The sequence below is a fragment of the Callospermophilus lateralis genome, chromosome 3 (assembly GCF_048772815.1).
Source record: "Callospermophilus lateralis isolate mCalLat2 chromosome 3, mCalLat2.hap1, whole genome shotgun sequence".
NCBI lineage: Eukaryota > Metazoa > Chordata > Mammalia > Rodentia > Sciuridae > Callospermophilus > Callospermophilus lateralis.
The window spans coordinates 122,613,770-122,632,993 of NC_135307.1; the positions used below are offsets into that span (position 1 = coordinate 122,613,770).

The window sequence follows — 19,224 nt, forward strand, 5'->3', positions numbered from 1 at the left end:
GTCTTTGCTGTTTCTACTTTTGAAATTTATTGAGGTTTTTTTTTGTGGCTTACAATTTGCACATTTTCTGACAATTTCATGAGTGTTTGGAAAGGAGGTTTATTTTGTGCTTACAGAATAAACCATTTATCACATAGCAATTACACCCACCTTATTAATTGTCTTGTTTAGATCTTCCATAATTATTTTGTTGTTGTTGTTCTACTTGAACTGCTATGGATTGAGAGAGACAAAATGCGTTCTTTATTCCTAATGTTTTTTCCTTTCTATTTCTATCTCCCATAGTTTCTGAGTTATGAATATTAATGAATGTTACTTGGTGCATGACTGTTAAATCTTCACTGTAGGTTGCATCTTTTAGCATATAAAGTGTTGCCTTTGTTTCATTTAAGTGTTCTTTTTAATTGCATGCAAGTTTTAAAAAACATTAAAGTAAAAAAATTAAAACTACTCTGGCTTTCTTTTATTTGCTTTGTATACTTTCTCCCATTTATTTTGGTCCATACTTTCTCTTCTTCTGGTTTTTTTTTTTTTTTTTCCAGCTTTAGTTTTTATGTGTATGTGTGCCCTACTTCCGGTAATTAAGAGGCTTGTATTTTGGTTGTAGTGATTTACTATATTTTTTACTTTAGAGACTATTCATAAGTTCTTTGTTTTTTGAGTTGGAATAATTCTTAATATTTAAATACAAATGGTGAGCACTGACATTTTTTTGCACACGTCTAATAGCCAAAATGTGCAGAGGAAACTGAGCCTCTGTCCTTCACACTCATTATCCCCATTTGGTGGCAGAAGCTGAAACCAGCCTCCCTTCTCTCCAGTATTCCTGAGGCTTCCTGGTGCTTTACAAGACAGCTACAGTGCAATTTGTCAGTTTTATAATATGTGCATGTCTTTCCCTAACATAGAAAAGAAAGAAAGGAAGAAAGAAAGTCATTAAAATGGTCAGGGATCCTTCCTACCCCACAATAGGATAGTGAGGAGATCTTCTAGTTAGGAGCAATTTACTAGAGAGGGTAAGGTGGCCCGAGCTGGAACAACTATCTGCATAGCTGCACTCTGGTATCAGAGTGAGGACAGAAGAAACATTGAGGACAGCATGGAGGGCACAGTTTAAAGTTGGGAGTCTCTCCATGAGAGGGTTTGGATCAATGTGCCACAGGTTCTTTAAAAAAAAAAAAAATATATATATATATATATATATATATATATTTATTTCCCCCAATAAATCAGCAGTTCAAACAAAATTAAATTTCAATTTTCTCCCATCAAGACATTTCAAATAGAGCAGCAACCATCTAGATCTTTCTAGGAAGTGAAGGCAGAGTCCCTGGCATTCCTCCTGACAGCCCTGTATTAGGCCCTAGAAGTATCTGCTGCTGCGGTTGTTGCTGTTTCTCCATTTGCAGCTTCTCAGTCTCAAAGACAACAGGAAGAACCAGCATCATAAAGGAAGTGCTCCCAGTCCACAAGGCTGCCCTGGAAAACCTGGATACTTTTTGAGCCACAAAGAGGGAGAGATCAAAAGTGGCTCTGGCCGCTGACTGGACCCTCTCTGGGAACATCTCCTTCAGACGCCGAGCCTCTCTGACGGGGTCTCATCTAGCTCCTCATCGTCTTCCAGCTCTTCCTCGGTTTTCTTTGCCTCACTTTTTGGCAGCAATTCATGGGGGACAGAGGCTCCCCAGCACAGGCAGCAGAGGCAGGGGCAGGGGCAGTGATGGTTGCTAGGATCATTAGTTCTCGCTTGTCGAATCCAGTGTTTTAAAATGGGAAACCTACTAGTTTTTACGGGAGGGAAAATCTGCCATTGTACAAGACTGTCACAGGTATTGGAGGGTATTTTTCACTTCTTGCCCCACCCAACAAATGCCAAAAATGAACCCCGTTTATTGTGATTGTTGAAAAACATGTACATACATTATCAAAGGTCCTTCACACTCAATAGTATTCTTCTGGATCAAGAAACACTCCTTTAGAAATTATGTATCAACTTTCACTTTCATAATTTGTTGGTTTTTAAAAATTGCTATTTTTGTACTCTTGACAGGAGTTAGCTTCTAATATGGATTGATCAGCTCTGGAATCCTTTTAACTGTGAGGAAGCCATTCTCCTTAGACCATATCCCATTTTCTGTGCCCTTCCTCTCCCAAGTTTTGTTGGCTACCTCATTTCTTCCCTATCTGAGTTTAGAACTGCACCTTTCGCTCTACAACCACAATTGCTACATAGTCATGTGCCCCATAGTGATGTTTTGGTCAAGATTGGACCATACGTATGATGACAGTCCCATAAGATTGCATTGCCTAGTGACATCTTAGTGAAAGTATTTACTGTGATGTTTGCAAAATGACACAATGTCTGTCAGTGCATTTCCCAGGTCACAGCCCCATCATAAAGCAAGATAGGATTGTGTTTGTATTTCAGTGCCAATGCCTTCTTTTCACCCTAATTTTTCAAGTTATTTCAAAAGTTATTTTAAAAGTGCTCGTGTTGATCTTTATATTTGAAAGGCAGTTTACTGGCTTTATGGGTTATGTTTTTTATGGGAATGCTTCTCTGTCTAGAGGATTCTTATTCATTCATTTATTTATTTTTGACATGATTTCTGGCTATGTTGCCAGTCTAGCTAACCTCCTGAGCTCAAGGGATCTTCTTTCCTCAGCCTCCCAAAAAGCTGAGGCTACAGGTAGGTTCCACCACACCTAGCTCAGGGTTCTTATTTTTGAGTTCTAGCAGCCTTAATTTTGTTTATGTAATGGTTCTGTCAGGTTATTATATATCCTGGACAAAGTATCCCCTTTAATTTGTGGGGGTGTGTTTTACTTGTTTTGAATTATGTCTTTAATTATTTGATCTGCTGCATATTTTCTTCTGGGGTGATTCCATTTATGAGCATATTTAATCTGAAACCTATCACATGGATTACATTTTCTAATAATTTTAAAACAATTCATGTATACTTCATTGACTTATTTTTTTGTTGTTGTTGTTGTTTCTGACCTATGGATGGAAAAGTGTTGCAACTTTTTCTGTAAATGGCTCATATAGTAAATATTTTAGTCTTTGTAGACACACATGCTAGATTTCTGTTGCTTAAAAAAATACTTGAGATAATAAACTTAAAGAAGAAAGTTTTTTTTCACCTTACAGTTATGGAGTTTTCTATCCATGATCATTTTCTATCCATTTCTTCTGGGTCTGTGACAAAAGTACATGGCAGATCCAATCCCTTTCTCTGCCCTTACTTTTATCTCATGTCAAAAAACAAGACAGAGGAAAAAGGGGACTGGGTCCAAATTTCTCAGTTGAGAACATGCTCCCAGTGACCTAAGACCACCCAGTAGGCCCCACCTCCTCCTCACGGTGCCAAGTTGGGGACTAAGCCTTAACTCCTGGGCTTTGGGGGAACATTCTACAAACTACAGCAACACACTGTCTCTGTCTTATGTTCTTCTGTGTTTTTGTTTTATCAACCACTTAAAAACTATTGGCTGCAAGTGGGCCATATAAAATTGAATGGGTTGGATTTGTACCTTGGGCTGTACTTTGATGAGCTCTATTCTATATTTTTATCATTGGCTCATTTTTTTTTTTGAAATTTCTAGTTTCATTTTCTTTTCTGGGATAAATATAGTTTCTTTCTTGAATTACTTTAATGACTGCTGGCAACTTATACTCTCTTTCCACCTTACCATTTCTTCCATGCACTTTAAAAACAATTTTCGTGTTCTTGCAATATAGAGGTGATTAACTCACTCTTCTTTTAAAATTTAGAGGAGCTCATTTTTCATAATTTTATCAACTCTGTGGAATCATTTTTCTAGTGAGATTTTTCTAGCTCCTCCTCCACTTTCCCGGTTCTCTGTACAGATTATTTTCTAGGTCATCTATGGTTGCTTATATATGGGGGATGTCCATGTTTCTAGACCTGGCTACCCCCAGGCTACCACATGTAACTGGAAGTAGGGATGAAAGGGCAGTCTAACAAGGGATCCTTCTGTTTTTCTTTTTACCTTGGTTCAGTTTCATGATAGACAATAAGAAAGAGTCAATTAGACAACTATGATATTAGTAATAAAGTGCTCTCTGTTGCTGCAAAGCCGTGCTATAAAGAAGGTTCCTCCACACCTCACCATTTAGTTTTTCCTACTTTGCTTTCTACAAACAGGGCGCAGGGGAGTTCTTACAGACAGCCTCTGCCTCCAGCTGAGCAGGGTGTACATGGATTTAGGTGTTTGACCTTCACCACTGAGTGCTCCTTAAACTTCCTTGCAGCTCTGCCTCTGAGGCCCAGGCTATGGCTTCTCCGCTTTTCCATAGTTTTTTCCTGCATTGAAAGTAGATGTTCTGATTTTGTATGTTGGTTGCTTTTAAGGAATTTCTAGAAAATCAAAGAGAATTCTTTTTATTTTTTTCTGTTGCCCTTGATCCAACATACTCCTTAACTATTTTAATCTAACCGGTTTTTATGACTTTCTACAGATCCCTCTTTCCTTCCATTTCCTGGAAACGTGAATTCTCCTGCTCCTCTCCTAGAGGGTTTTTGTGGCTGCCTTGCTTTGGATGGTAGAGCTTTTGTTTTTTCTTGAATCATGGAAGTTTCCTTATAGAGTGGTTCTGATTTGATTTTGCCAGATCTCTTGATGATCAGCTGGTTAAACCCCAGCTTTTATGCCCATTTCTCTCTTTTCGATTCTTGTGGTACATGAGTATTATAAATCTGGTCTCAATATCCCTTGTAGGCTTAGAATTAAATTTATGGCTTATGATATTTTTCCTCTAACCCACAGAAAGATGAAAAACCTCCATTGTATTTTATTCTGTTAGCAGATGGAATTTCTAGTTTCCATTTTATGAAAATGTGTAACCCTCTGAGATTGTTGGGTATAATATGCCTGATTATGGGCTGTTCTACTTGCAGTACTGAGGAAGGCCACAGAAGGGGAAAATTGTTTCTAAAACAGAACTGCAATTACACTGTTTCTAAAACAGATCTGCAATTAAATTTTCTTTCTGTTCCTTCCTTCTCTTCCTCAGCTCCTCCTGGGTGAGGACGTGTTGATCACTCCCATCTCCTAAGCTCCAGTCCATACTTAGCTGCTCAGGGTTCTATTAGCTAATGGTCATAATGAAATATTTTATAGGTTTAATTTTGCTAAGAAAGTAACATTGCGAATAAATCATGAATCAAAGCCAAGGCTAGTTACTTAGCTTTATTTTAAATTACGATGCCTTAAAATAATTTTACAGTCATATGTTACTTAATGTCAGAAACGAGAGGAATTCTGCTCTGTGTCTTAAGGCAGAATGTGGAAATCCATAGGTATACAATTTTATTGACATCATGGTGGAAGTGTTTGTTTCATCTTTATTTTAATTCATGCAAATGGGATTCTGCATCGACACTGAAAAAATTAGCATTTTTCTATTCAGAAATGCAAGAAACAGAATGGCATAGGAAGATAAACATACGTTAATGTGTTTATGGACCCTCTGGTTTAATAACTCTGCTTGTCTTAGTGACAAGAGATTTATTCTCATTACTTTCACACTAAAAAGGTGATCCTGTTAGATTGAGGTTCATTTTTACTAGCTTAATGTTAATTTCTGCCTACCTTTTTTGGACTTTTTTGCAAGTGCAGTAGAAAATTGTGCATATTATCGAATGCAATCCCACCTACTAGGGAAGCTGGAGCAGGAGAATCACAAGGATAGTCTCAGAAACTTAGAGAGACCCTACCTCAAAATAAGTTGTTTTTTTTTTTTTTTAAAAAAAAAAAAAGGGGCTAGGGATGTGGCTCAGTGGTAGGGGCATTTATTTTGAATGCATAAGTCCCTGGGTTCAAGTCTTAGTATAAAAATAAATAAACAAACAAACAAATAAATAAGCCAAATAGGAGGTCTGTCCATTAAATTATATAATAAATGGCCTCTTTTTTCTCCTTTGAGTCTTCTAAGTCATTCAATAGCTATTAATTCTCAAGTCTAAGCAATATTGAAGAGAATGGTAGTTGGTTTGTTTTTTATCTACCAGTTCTCTTTTTCTCCTGCCATTTTGCAGGTGGGGATGTATGTACCAGGGATTGAACTCAGGGACACTCAACCACTGAGCCACATCCCCAGCCCTATTTTGTATTTTATTAGAGACAGGATCTCACTGAGTTGCTTAGTGCCTTGCCACTGCTGAGGCTAGTTTTGAACTTGCAATCCTCCTGCTTCAGCCTCCTGAGACACTGGGATTATAGGCGTGTACCACTGTAGGACTTTTTATTTGTACATTAGCCACACTTTTGCTAATGTACAAATAGTTTTTACTATACTTTTGCATCTGAAGGAATAGTAAAAAGAAAACCAAACCATTAAAACAAAAGGTAGGCAGAAATTAACATTAAACTAATAAAAATGAACCTCACTGCTTTTGTTTAAACATTTTTACAGAGAAATTGAGAGACATGGTATGTTAGGGAAAACTGATTCCCAGTGATCTTCCTGGCCTTGGCCCTGAAGTAAGAGGAGGCATGCATGAACTAAGTATATCTTGGAAAGCACAGACCATTCCACAGCTTGAAAACATCTGGAGTTTCTGCTTCAGGAGGCTGGGGACATGGCAACCATTGCAGTGGATTTCACATTCTATGAATCATGGCTCCTTTGTCTCCTCACAACTGGTTAACATGATTCTTGATTGAAAGAGGTGAAAATGAAGGGATCAAATTCCTGAGCCATATTTTAAAAATGATTTCAAATAATCTTTGTTGACTTATTGAAAATGGCAACCAAAGCAATCTATTTGATGACAGAAAAGTCATACAGTGAGAGAACCCAAGACATTGAGTCGTGTGTTAGTCAGCTTTCTGTTACTGTAACAGATACCTGAAATAATCAACTGTAAAAGAGGAAAGGTTTATTTTGGCTCACAGTTTGGAGGTTTCAATTCGTGGTTGGTTGGTCTATCGCTTATGGGCCTGTAGAGAGGCAGTGTACCATGGTGGAAAGGTGAGGAGGAGGAGGAAAAGGAAGAGGGAAAGAAGAAGAAAGAGGAGAAAGTTGCTCACCTCACAGGGGTTGGTAAGTGAAAGACAGAGGGGAAGAGATGGGAGGCCCACAGTTCCCTCAGGGGCAGACCTCCAATGACCTAAGACCTCCTACTAAGCCTCACCTCATAAGTGTCCCACCAACTCCCAATAGCATCAATGTGGGGACAAAGCTATGAACACACGAGCATTTGGGAGACATTTCAGATCCAAACTATGTCAAGTAGGAAGTCACAAAATGGCTTGTGTGTGTGTGTGTGTGTGTGTGTGTGTGCATGCACACATTTCTGGAGATTTAAGGCAGGCCTCCTGCATGCTAGGCTGATGCTGTACCACTGAATTATGCCCCCAGCTCCAAAATGGGTCATTTTGAAGCAAAATAGTTTTCTTTGATGATAATCATGTAAACCTGTGGACTGAATTTTGTTTAGCTTTTACTGTAGTCATTCAAAATTCAACCATTATTCCATTAATATGAACAGAAAACAAGGTTATCTATTAATCAGGTTTTATCCCAAGGTGGTTCGCTTTAGAGACAAATGTTATTCAACAAGGGATGGTTTCCTGAAGGTCTTGATTTTTGTTATCCATATTTGAACATGTCTTGAATAATTTAAGAAGTCTTAGGAGACTTCTAGAAGGAATAAATATTTCCCTAAGAAATTAGAGGTGTGCTGTCATATTGGATGTCTCTTTATCTTTATGTGTCTGTCTTCTTCATAGTGTTACAAATTATTTGATGCAGAAAGTATATTGTGATATTCTTTGTTACCTCTTTATGCATTAAATAGTGTATCGGACAGTGTGTATTTTCAATTAATATGTTTTTAGTAAAATGAAACTGCCAGGCACTGTGGCGCACTCCTGTAATCCAGCAGCTCAGCAGGCTGAGACAGGAGGATCAGGAGTTCAAAGCCAGCCTCAGCAATGGTGAGGCCCTAAGCAACTCAGTGAGACCCTGTCTCTAAATAAAATGCAAAAAAGGCCTGGAGATGTGGCTCAGTGATCGAGTACCCCTGAGTTCAATCCCTGGTATCCTCCCACCCCCCCAAAAATGATGAAAGAGTAGTTGTGAAGTGTTTCATATAAATTATAGCCCAGTAATCTTTCCTCCATAACAGTATAATGGCAACCTTTCCTGGCAGTCTCAGGGGTTTTAACATCTCTTCACAATAGTCAGTTGTGGAGAGTTCAATGAATGTATAGTTCCTTCCACTATATGGAGATTGCCCTAGATTTTATATACTTCTACATGTGTAGTACTGTTTCCTGTTTTTCTTACTATTTCAGGGAAAGTTTTAAATTATTTTTAATTAATAATTTTTTTAATTAAAAAAATTGTGTGTGTTGGGGATAGAACCCATGTCCTGGCTCCTGCTTAGTATGAGCCCCCCTCACCCCACCCCCCGGCCCCCAGTACTTGCTCTCCAGGACCTGGTGAGTTAGAAGGAGAGGCCACATGCAGCACGAGTTGAAGTTTATTCATTGGGTATGCTGAAGGTTTGCAATTTCGGAATGAGTTCTTTTTTCCCTGGTTGACAAAAACCAAAGGTTCAAAAATGGAATGAATGCTCCCGTTTAGCTAATAAAGCAGTGTGTGCAGCGCTGGACTTAAAGTATGGGCAGCAAGGCAATTGTCCCTTAGGGGGAAAAAAAGAAAGAAAAATGACAAACAATTTTAGCTGTCAGTTTTTCCACATTAATTCAGTTGTTGGTGATAAATGTTCTACTAGCTGATTTACAACATAAGACATTCTATAAAATAAAAATATACGCTTCCAACCTTTAAGAAATAAAAAGGAAAAACTTCAGAAGGATCTTTAAATTTTTAAAAAAAATTTTTAACTGTAGATGGACACAATACCTTTATTTTATTTTGTTTATTTATGTGGTGCTGAGGATCGAACCCAGTGCCCCACGCATGCAAGGCAAGTATTCTACCAGGAGTCACAACCTCACCCCCCAGAAGGATCTTTTTAGAATAGGGTGACCAGAACACACGTGGCAATCTTCTCTCCCTTTCTCTTCTTGCTGGGGGACTCAATGAGTAACCAGTGTGTTAGGGCTTGGAGCGGGGTAGAGATCTGAAAATTCACTTGAACCTGCCAAAAGGGAGAGCAGATGCAGGGGACAGTATTTGAAACATTGGTGGGGGTAGGGAAAGGTGGCATGTGACAAAGAAACAGCAGAGGTCTATGAGCCTGAATGCTGGCAAAATTGGCCAAGTGGCTGTGTCCATCCATCCCACGTTATACTTCAGTGGGCAGTTTCAGTGGGAGGCACCCACAAGGCCATTCTAGAAGGACAAGGTAGAGTGTGGGTAGCAATGTTGTGAAGGGGTTTACTTTGAAATCACTGAACTATTCATCGTGTTCTGTTACTTTTCTGTAGAAGGTGCTCTATTTCACAATTAAAATAGGTAATGTTACAAAGAGTTACCTTGTGAATACCCTTAATACCTTTAAAGACCAAAAAAAAAAAAAAAAAAAAAAAAATCTGATAATGAGCAAACCAACTATTTGTTAAGGAAATGCCTGGTTTAAAATTGGACTTAAATGTTTGAAATTTTATTTTTAAAATAATTTGAGTTGACAAAAATGGTCTGGGTCAGGTGCCATCGCTCTGAACTCCCATAACATTGTAAGTCTAAAATTGATGATATTTCTACTCACACTCCAGTATTACATAGTCGAATAATTAATCTTCAAATAAACAATTTTAGAATATCTTAAGATTTATAGAAAAGTTGCAGTATTGGTTAGTAAATTACCCTAAACCCAATGTCCCCTATTGACAACATCTTACATTAGTTTGATATGCTTGTGGCAACTTATGAGCTGATACTGATGTGATTATTAATTAAAGTCACTACTGTGCTTGAATTCCCTTACCTTTTACCTAATGTTCATTTCCTGTCTAGATCCTGTGCTAGATAACATGTTTCCAGCAGACCTCCTTAGGCTTTTCTAGGCTTTGATAGTTTCTTAGGCTTTCCTTATTTTTGAAGATCTTGACAGGTTTGAGAGGGCTAGACAAGAATTTTAGAGAATGTCCCTCAATTTGGCTATCCTTATTTCTTTACTCATGACTAAAATGAGTTTGTGGGTTTGGGAAGTGAAGCGCTTCTCACCAAGCCTATTAAGGGTGTGAACCATCAGCACGACTCTTCACTGCCCATCTGGTCTGCAATCATCTTGCTAAGTTTCTACATTGCAAAGTTACCCTCCCCCAACCTTTCCAGGTTGTACTTGATGAAATAAGTCACTTTGCTAATTCTACACTAAAAGGATGGGCGTTGTGGTCCATCTCCTTGAAGATGGAATATCTATGTACATTATCTGTAATGCTTCTAAACAATTTATCGTTTCTCCCTATTTACTGATTCATTCAGTTGTTTATTTGTGTCAGTGCGGATTGATGAGTGTTGATTTTATACTTTTGTTGTAATCTGATGTTAAATTAGTGGCTTAGATGTTTCCAGGTTTCATCCCCATGGGGAGGTCACTCAGGTTGCCCCCTACATCCTTTTCATGAGGCACATCCCTGTGATCTTTAGCATTTTCTTGCTTTCTGGTACCTCATGCCACTCCCAGTTCAAATCATCTGTTTCACCTGATTCAACCATTTCTCCAAGGACTCTCGGTTCCTTTTATTGGCAGACAGTATCAGCAACTAAGCTCTAAGCCTAAGTGTGATTGTTGTTGCTAGGGTGTTGTTTCTTCTAGGTCTGCTCAGTGGATAGATCTCAAGAGTACATGTGGGCATACTAACTTGTCTGAACACTCACTTCATGAGCATTTCTATGTGTACCCATCTATATCCATTGTAAGCAAAACAAAAATTCATAATGATGCCACCCACTCTAATTTAGCACACATGGCTTATTCTAGACTTTTCCTTGTTCGTCTGTAAGTTCCCACAACACGGTGAGAAATCTGACCCCAACCATCCACCACCTGTATATTATATTCAGTTTTAGTATGTAAATAGAGTGGTTTCTGGGTATCTGTTGGGCACTGGTTCTAGGACCTTCACAGATGTCAAAACACAGATGCTCAACTACCTTATATAAAATGGTCTGATATTTGTGGATAACCTATGCACATCCTCCCATATACTTTAAATCATCTCTAAATGACTTATAAACCCTAACATAATAAAATGCTGGGTAAATAGTTGTTTAGGAAATAATAACAAGGAAAAGAAAGTTAGTGCCTGTTCATTAAAATTTTTAAAAATGTATCAGTTATTTAATTAGGTTCCTGGTAAGAATTCTAGAACACCAATTTGTGAGGATAAATTCCATCTGTTACAGCAAAATCAAATCACATGTAGCCCTGGAGCTGAGGAATAGCTTTGATTTAGGGTAAAATTTGGGAGTCCACATCTTTCCGATTCACCTTGCAACTGCTCTGTAATCTCAGATTTCTCTTCCTCTGTGCCGGATTTCACTTTCCTGGTGTCTGGGCTTCTGCAACTTCTTCTTCTTGAAGTAAGCATCAGTGAGGTGTTGTGGGATTTTCACGTTGCTGATATCAGTCTTCGTGGAGGTGGTGATAACAAACTTCTGGTATGTTTTATGCAGAGAAACTCAATTGAGGGAAAGAGGTCCCATCACAAGTAGCAAGCCACTGCTCAGTTTCTTCAGCAAAACCTCTCTCTCGTCTCTGTGGCGCCCAGTGAGGATGATCAAGACCGTCCCAGGAGTGAGGTTGGCTTGCAGTTTTCTCACATGCTGACTTGGGGGGTGATGGTGGGGGGGTTTGCTGTGACTCAACAGCTTTTGTGGCACAACTTCAGTGGAATAGTATCCAGGCATTTTGTGAAGCTTAACCACCCTAGTACCACCATTCTTGTCCCCACCAGCTGGTTTTGTGAGAGTAGCAGGAACCTTCTCTTTCTTCTTCTTTTCAACCTTGGATTTAGCAGCTGAGTACTGCTTCTTGTACATGGCCTTTGAGAATACCTAGCAGATCGGGAGGACCTGCCAATTCCTCTAACCAGTGGGGCTTCTCTTTCTTGAGTTTCTTATCCTTAGCATCTCCTTTTTTAATCTTGCCCACAGCATCAGCCTTCTTGGATTCAGGTTTCTTCTCCTTAGTGTCCAGCTTCTCAGCCTTTTCAGCCGCCATCTTGCAAGATAGGAAAGAAACCTAAGTACCTCTATTTTTTAAATAGTATTTTTGATTCACAGTCAGTTGAATCTGAAGCTGTGGAACTCACAGATAGGAAGGGCCAATTATACACACAGTTTTACAATTTTTAACCTGTACCCACAATGAGAAACAGCTTTGCCAGCTAGAATACTATGCTTATTGCAGTTCTTTGTCCTCTGTTTTTACATCTTCATTCATTTCCACAGTTACTAAGGTCAGCAACTCTTCTCCACCTTCTCCTCAATGATGTTGCATAAGATATTTTAGAGTTAGATTATTTTGTTGCAATCAGCATTTTATCCTGATATTTCTTGCCAATCTAACCAACTTTACTGTAATCTACATGCTTAGAAGTTCACTCTTTGTTCCATAAAGTTCTGTGTGTTTTCACGACATATTCAACAACAAAGTGCTGTACAAAATAACTTCAATTCTAAAAATCCTCTGTGCTTCAAATATTCTTATTTGAGCCTCTCTCCTCCACAAGCCCTTCCAACAGTGAACTGTTTTCTCTCCGTACAAGTTTGCCTTTTTCAAAACGCCATATGAATGAAGCCATATAATATATTGCCTTTTCAGGCTGGCTTGTTTTATGTAGCAGTTTGCACTTAAGATTCATCCCTTTGTTACTTGCATAGATTGCTAACTCTTTTTCTTTTTAATCACTGAGTAGTGTTTTTCCATTGTATATACCACATACACATTTCCATATGTATGTACCATAATTTGTTTATCCATTTGCCAACTGAAGGACATTTTGGTAATTTGCAAGTTTAACAATTACGAATAAGGAGGCTATACATATTAGTGCACAGATTTTCATGTGGACTGCAGTGGCTGGATTAAAAGATAAAACTTTGTTTAGCTCTGTAAGGAAACTGGTGAAGTACTTCAGAAGAGACTGCAGCATTTTGTATTCCTGCCAGCATTTTGTATTCCTGCTACTCTGAATTCTCACTGGCAATTGATATTGTCAGTGGTTTTTTTTTTTTTTTTTTGATTTCAACTATTATCATAGATGTGTAGGAAGAATCCATTGTTGTTTTAATTTGCATTTCTTCAACGAGAAGTGATATCCAGTCGTTTCTCATCTTCTTGTTCACCATCAGTATATCTTCTCTGATAAATATTGGCTCAGATCTTTTGTCCTCATTTTAAATTGGGTGACTTGTTCACTTACTTGGGTTTCTAAATTTTTTTTGTATATTCTAGATTCAAAAATGTGGTTTGAAAACACCCTGTGGCGTATCTTTCACTCTATTAACATTTTATTTCAAAGGGCAAGAGCTTTACATTCTATCTCAGTCCAACTAATGACATTTTTCATCATAGATCTTGCTTTTGGTGTTCCAAGATCTCATAGCAAAATGTAAGGTCAATGAGATTTTTTCCCCTGTTTTCTTCCAGAAATTTTAAAATTTTCTATTTTGATTTTAGCACTATGATCAGTTCTGAGTAAACGTTTGTGCAGGATGTTAGACCATCTTCTAGTTGCATCTTTCTTCATTTGGACAATGATGTTGTGTAAGTGCCCCTGAGTTCAATCGCCAGTACCCCCAAACAAACAAACAACAATATGCCTGCATTGCAGGCAGCCTTTGTGGAAAGCATGTCTTTCCTCCATTGAGTTACCCTTGCACCCCTACCCCAAGTCACGTGTGTTTTTGTGGCTTTCTATTTGTACCTTTCCATTCTGGTTCATCAGTGCTGCTTCTTTTCTCAATACCAAACTGCCTTGATGTACGTAGCTTTATAATAAGTCTTGATCAGACAGTGTCAGTCTTCCAACTTTGTTCTTTTTTAGAATTTGTTGGGTATTCTCAGTCTTTTGCCTTTCTGTGCAATTTTATAATCATTTTGTACTATCTATAGAAAACATGCTGGAATTCAGAAGGGGATTGAGTTGAATCAGCAGATCAAGTTGAGGAGCAATGATGTCTTAATGCATGAAATAATTTGAACATAGACTCTCTCTCCATTTAATTTTACTTTTTGTTGGGTGTTGCAGTTTTCTGTATCTAGACTCTACAAATATTTTGTTGAATAAATACTTACAAATTTCCCTCTTTGTATTACTATAATTTTTTATTTCAAATTCTAACTCGTTTTTTATATAATAAATGAAAAAGCTATATATATACACATATATACATACTATATATACATATATATATATTTTAATAAAAATGATGCTCATGTTCCTGTCTATTAATAGTTTGATAGTTTCAATCACAGAAAGGTGTTGGATTTCTTAATATGATTATATAATTTTTAAAGTGTTATTTTAAATTAGTTTAGAAGTAAAAATACATTAGCCAGCTGGGCACAGTAGTACACACCTGTAATCCCAGCTGCTCATGAGGCTGAGGCAGGAGGATCACAAGTTCAAAGCCAGCTTCAGCAAAAATGAGGCACTAAGCAACCCAGTGACTAAAATACAAATAGGGCTTAAATAAATAAAATACAAGATAGGGCTGGGGATGTGGCTCAATGGTTGAGTGAACCTGAGTTCAATCGCTAGTATGCCCAAAACAAACAACAAACAAAAATCTAAAAATTAACCTTATAAATCATCAAGAAAAATCCACTAACCTCTTGGGGATTAACATCCTACTTCAAATTCCAATCCCAATCTGAACCAATACTTGAAGTCTGTTTCCAAGGGACAAATAAAGAAGTAAGATGGTTTATCCTTCTGTGTGGGGAGCCACTCTGAATGATTTGTGTCTTCTGTCTTGGAGCAGAGAGGCTTTGAATGTCACTACATCTCATAGTGACTCGGGCATTGCTGGGTCCTGGAAGCTGGAGGACTTGTCTTCAGATGTAGATGTTGCCCTATAGCCCTTGGGCCAAATTAAACTCACATGTCCCTTTTAACTCTACCCCTTCTTATCTTTTTTGGATGGAACTTTCTAAGAATGAGGGTCCTCCCAATAAAAGCCCACTTCCGAAGCTCTCTCTCGCCGGCCTCTCCTGTCTATCCCTTGCTCTCCCATTTGGGGAGCTTGAGGCCGAGAGCCTTCCTGAAGCTTGTTTAAAGGTAAAGTGTGTGTCTGTGTTTTATTTGGTGTCCCTGGAAATTCACATGATCGACCTTAAGTTCAACTGCCCCCATGGGCCAGCGGAGGCACTTTTGCTTTGTGAAATAAATATTTAAATGAAAATATAAGTTTGGAAAAGATGGCAAATAAGACAGACTCCAATTTGTCTAAAGTTATTCTGTTTCATTCCATTTTAAACGTTAACGCTGAGAACTGGAGGGAGGTCAAGCCCGGCTGCCCCAATTTACCCACACCGGCCTGTGTGGGGCCCAGGCTCACAGTGGATGCAGTCAAACCCTCCATCAGCAGGGCAGACACCTGCCAGAGCCTAGCCTCTGGCACAAGACTGCCCCTTTCAACCAGCAGACTACCATGGAAGGTCAAGGCCAGCCGCCCAGATCCGCCAACACCAACTTGCCCAGGACCCAGGTGCAGGATGCAGTAGTAAACATTGAGGGACACCAGCAGGGTCTGGAAGCCCAACATCAAGGTGAGGTACAGACAATCTGCAAGGATACAGGGAAGAAACTGTAATATCTCAGATCTACACTGTAAGAAAGGAAGACACACAGACAACATGAAAAAACAAGGGAGGAAAGTGCCCCCAAACAAACCAGGATACTGTAATAACAGAACCCATGGACAGCACAGTTGATGAAATGTCAGAGAAGGAGTTCAGAAAGTTCATAATAAAAGTTACCTGTGAGGGCTGGGGATGTGACTCAAGCCATAACGCGCTCGCCTGGCATGCGCGGGGCGCTCGGTTCGATCCTTCAGCACCACATAAAATGAAATAAAGATGTCGTGTCCACCGAAAACTGAAAAATAAATATTAAAAAAATTCCCTCTCTCTCTCTAAAATAAAATAAAATGACCTGTGGGGGCTGGGGATATGGCTCAAGTGGTAGCGCCCTCGCCTGGCATGCATGCGGCCTGGGTTCAATCCTCAGCACTACATACAAAACAAAGATGTTGTGTCCACCAAAAACTAAAAAAAAAAATATTAAAATATTCTCTCTCTCTCTCTCTCTCTCTCTCTCGTTAAAAAAAAAAATGACCTGTGAATTTAAAAATGACCTAAATGAGCAAATACAGGCAAAAATTGATCACTCCAACAATGAGATAAGAGAGCAAATTCAGGTAGCAAAAGATTACTTCAAGAGAGAGATAGAGACTCTGAAAATAACAACAACAACAAAAAACAAAAACAAAAAAAAGTCAGAAATCCTTGAAATGAAGGATACAATAAATCAAATAAAAACTCAGTAGAAAGCATAACCAACAGACTAGATCACTTGGAAGAAAGAACATCAGATAATGAAGACAAAGCATATAATCTGGAAAATAAAGTTGATCACACAGTGAAGATAGTAAGAAACCATGAATAGAACACCCAAGAATTATAGGACAGCATCAAAAGACAAAATATAAGAGTTATTGGGATAGAGGAAGGCACAGAGTTTCAAACCAAAGGAATGCACAGTCTCTTCCATGAGATAACATCAGAAAATTTCCCAAGCATGAAGAAGAAATTGGAAAACCAAATACACCAAGTGTACAAAATTACAATAGATCTACACCAAGGCACATTATAATGAAAATGCCTAGCATACAGAATAAGAATAGAATCTTAAAAGCTGCAAGAGAGGAATCGGATCACATTTAGGGGGAGACCAATTTGTATCTTAGCAGATTTTTCAACCCAGACCTCAAAGCCAGGAGATCCTGGAACAACATATACCAAGCTCTGAAAGAAAATGGATGCCAACCAAGAATCTATATCCAGCAAAACTGAGTGTTAGATTTAATGATGAAATAAAAACCTTCCATGATAAACAAAAGTTAAAAGAATTTACAACTAGAAAGCCTGCACTACAGAACATCCTCAGCAAAATATTCCACAAAGAGGAAACGAAAAACAATGATGAAAATCAGCAGAGGGAGGGATTACACTAAAGGAAAATCTAATCAGAGGAGAAACAAAGTCACGTTAATACCCAAAAATAAATAAAAATGGCTGGGAATACAAATCATGTCTCAATAATAACCCTGAATGTTAATGGCCTAAAATCACCAATAAAAATACATAGACTAGCAGATTGGATCAAAAAAAAAAAAAGACCCAACAATATGCTGCCTCCAAGAGACTCATCTCAGAAGAAAAAACATCCACAGACTGAAGGTGAAGCATTGGGGAAAATCATACCACTCACATGGACTGCGGAAGCGCAGGGGTTTCCATCCCCATATCAGATAGAGTAGATTTCAAACTAAAGTCAATCGAAAAGAATAAAGAAGGACACTACATACTGCTCAAGGGAACCAAACACCAACAAGACTTAACAATTATAAATATATATTCCCAAAACAATGGAGCATCTGCGTTCCTCAAACAAACTCTTCTCTCTCAAGTTCAAGAGACAAATGGACCACAACACAATAATTCTGGGTGACTTTAACACATCTCTTTCATCACTAGATAGATCTTCCAAACAAAAAACTGAACAAAGAAACTATAGAACTCAATAATACAATCAATAACTTAGACTTCACTGACATATGTAGAATATTTTATCCTTCAACAAGAGAATACACTTTCTTCTTAGCAGCACATGGATCTTTTTTTAAAATAGACCATATACTATACCACAAAACAACTCTTAGCAAATATAAAAAGTAGAGACACTACCTTGCATTCTATCAGACTATAGTTGAATGAAATTAGAAATTAATGATAAAAGAAATAAAATCCACTCCAACACTTGGAGACTAAATAATATGCTACTGAATGAACAGTGGGTTGCTGAAAACATCAAGGAGGAGATTAAAAAAATTTTAGAGGTGAAGGAAAACACAGATACAATATATCAAAATCACTGGAACACTAAGGAAGCAGTTCTAAGAGGAAAGTTTATTGCATGGAGTTTATACCTTAAAAGAAAAAAAAGTCAACAAATAAATGACTTAACATTATATCTCAAATCCATAGAAAAAGAAGAACAAGTCAACACCAAAAGCATCAGAAGACAGGAAATAATGAAAAATCAGAGCTGAAATCAATGAAATTGAAACAAAAGAAACAATTGAAAAAAATTGAAAGAACAAAAAGTTGGTTCTTTGAAAAAAAATAAATAAAATTGACAGACACTTAGCCATGCTAATGAAGAGAAGGAGAGAGAAAGCTCAAATTACTAACATCTGTGATGGAAAAAGAACTATCACAACAGACACTAAAGAAATACAGAAGATAATTAGAAATTACTTTGAAAACTTATACTCCAATAAAATAGAAAATATCAAAGCCATTGACAAATTTCCAGAGTCATATAATTCGCCCAAATTGAATCAGGATGATATACACAATTTATACAAATCAATTTCAAGTGACAAAGTAGCAGATGCCATCGAAAGTCTACCAACAAAGAAAAGCGCAGGATCGGATGGATATACAGCTCAGTTCTACAAGACATTTAAAGAATAACTAATACCAATACTCTTCAATTTATTTCAGGAAATAGAAAAAGAGGCAGCACTTCCAAACTCATTCTATGAGGCCAATATCACGCCAATTCCAAAACCAGGCAAAGACACATCAAAGAAAGAAAAGTTCAGACCAATATCTCTCATGAACATAGATGCAAAAATCCTCAATAAAATTCTGGCATATCGAATACAAAAAGATTGTGCATCATGATTAAGCAGGATTCATCCCAGGGATGCAAGGTTGGTTCAACCTATGGAAATCAATAAATTTAATTCATCACATCAATAGACTTAAAGATAAGAATCATATGATCATCTCAATAGATGCAGAAAATGCATTTGACAAAATAACTGCCCCTTTTATATTCAAGACACTAAAAAAATTAGGGATAACAGGAATATATCTCAACATCATAAAGGTTATCTATGCTAAGCCCCAAGCCAACATCATTCTAAATGGAGAAAAATTGAAGGCATTCCCTGTAAAAACTGGAACAAGACAGGGA

The 19,224-nt window shown here is 37.8% G+C and overlaps 2 pseudogenes; both read right to left on the reverse strand.

Annotated features, from left to right (window-relative positions):
* Positions 1 to 1,298: 1,298 nt before the first annotated feature.
* LOC143394799 (mitochondrial import receptor subunit TOM22 homolog pseudogene) lies at positions 1,299 to 1,737 on the reverse strand (annotated as a pseudogene).
* A 9,575-nt stretch (positions 1,738 to 11,312) lies between these two features.
* Positions 11,313 to 12,170, reverse strand: LOC143394179 (large ribosomal subunit protein eL6 pseudogene; annotated as a pseudogene).
* Positions 12,171 to 19,224: the final 7,054 nt, after the last annotated feature.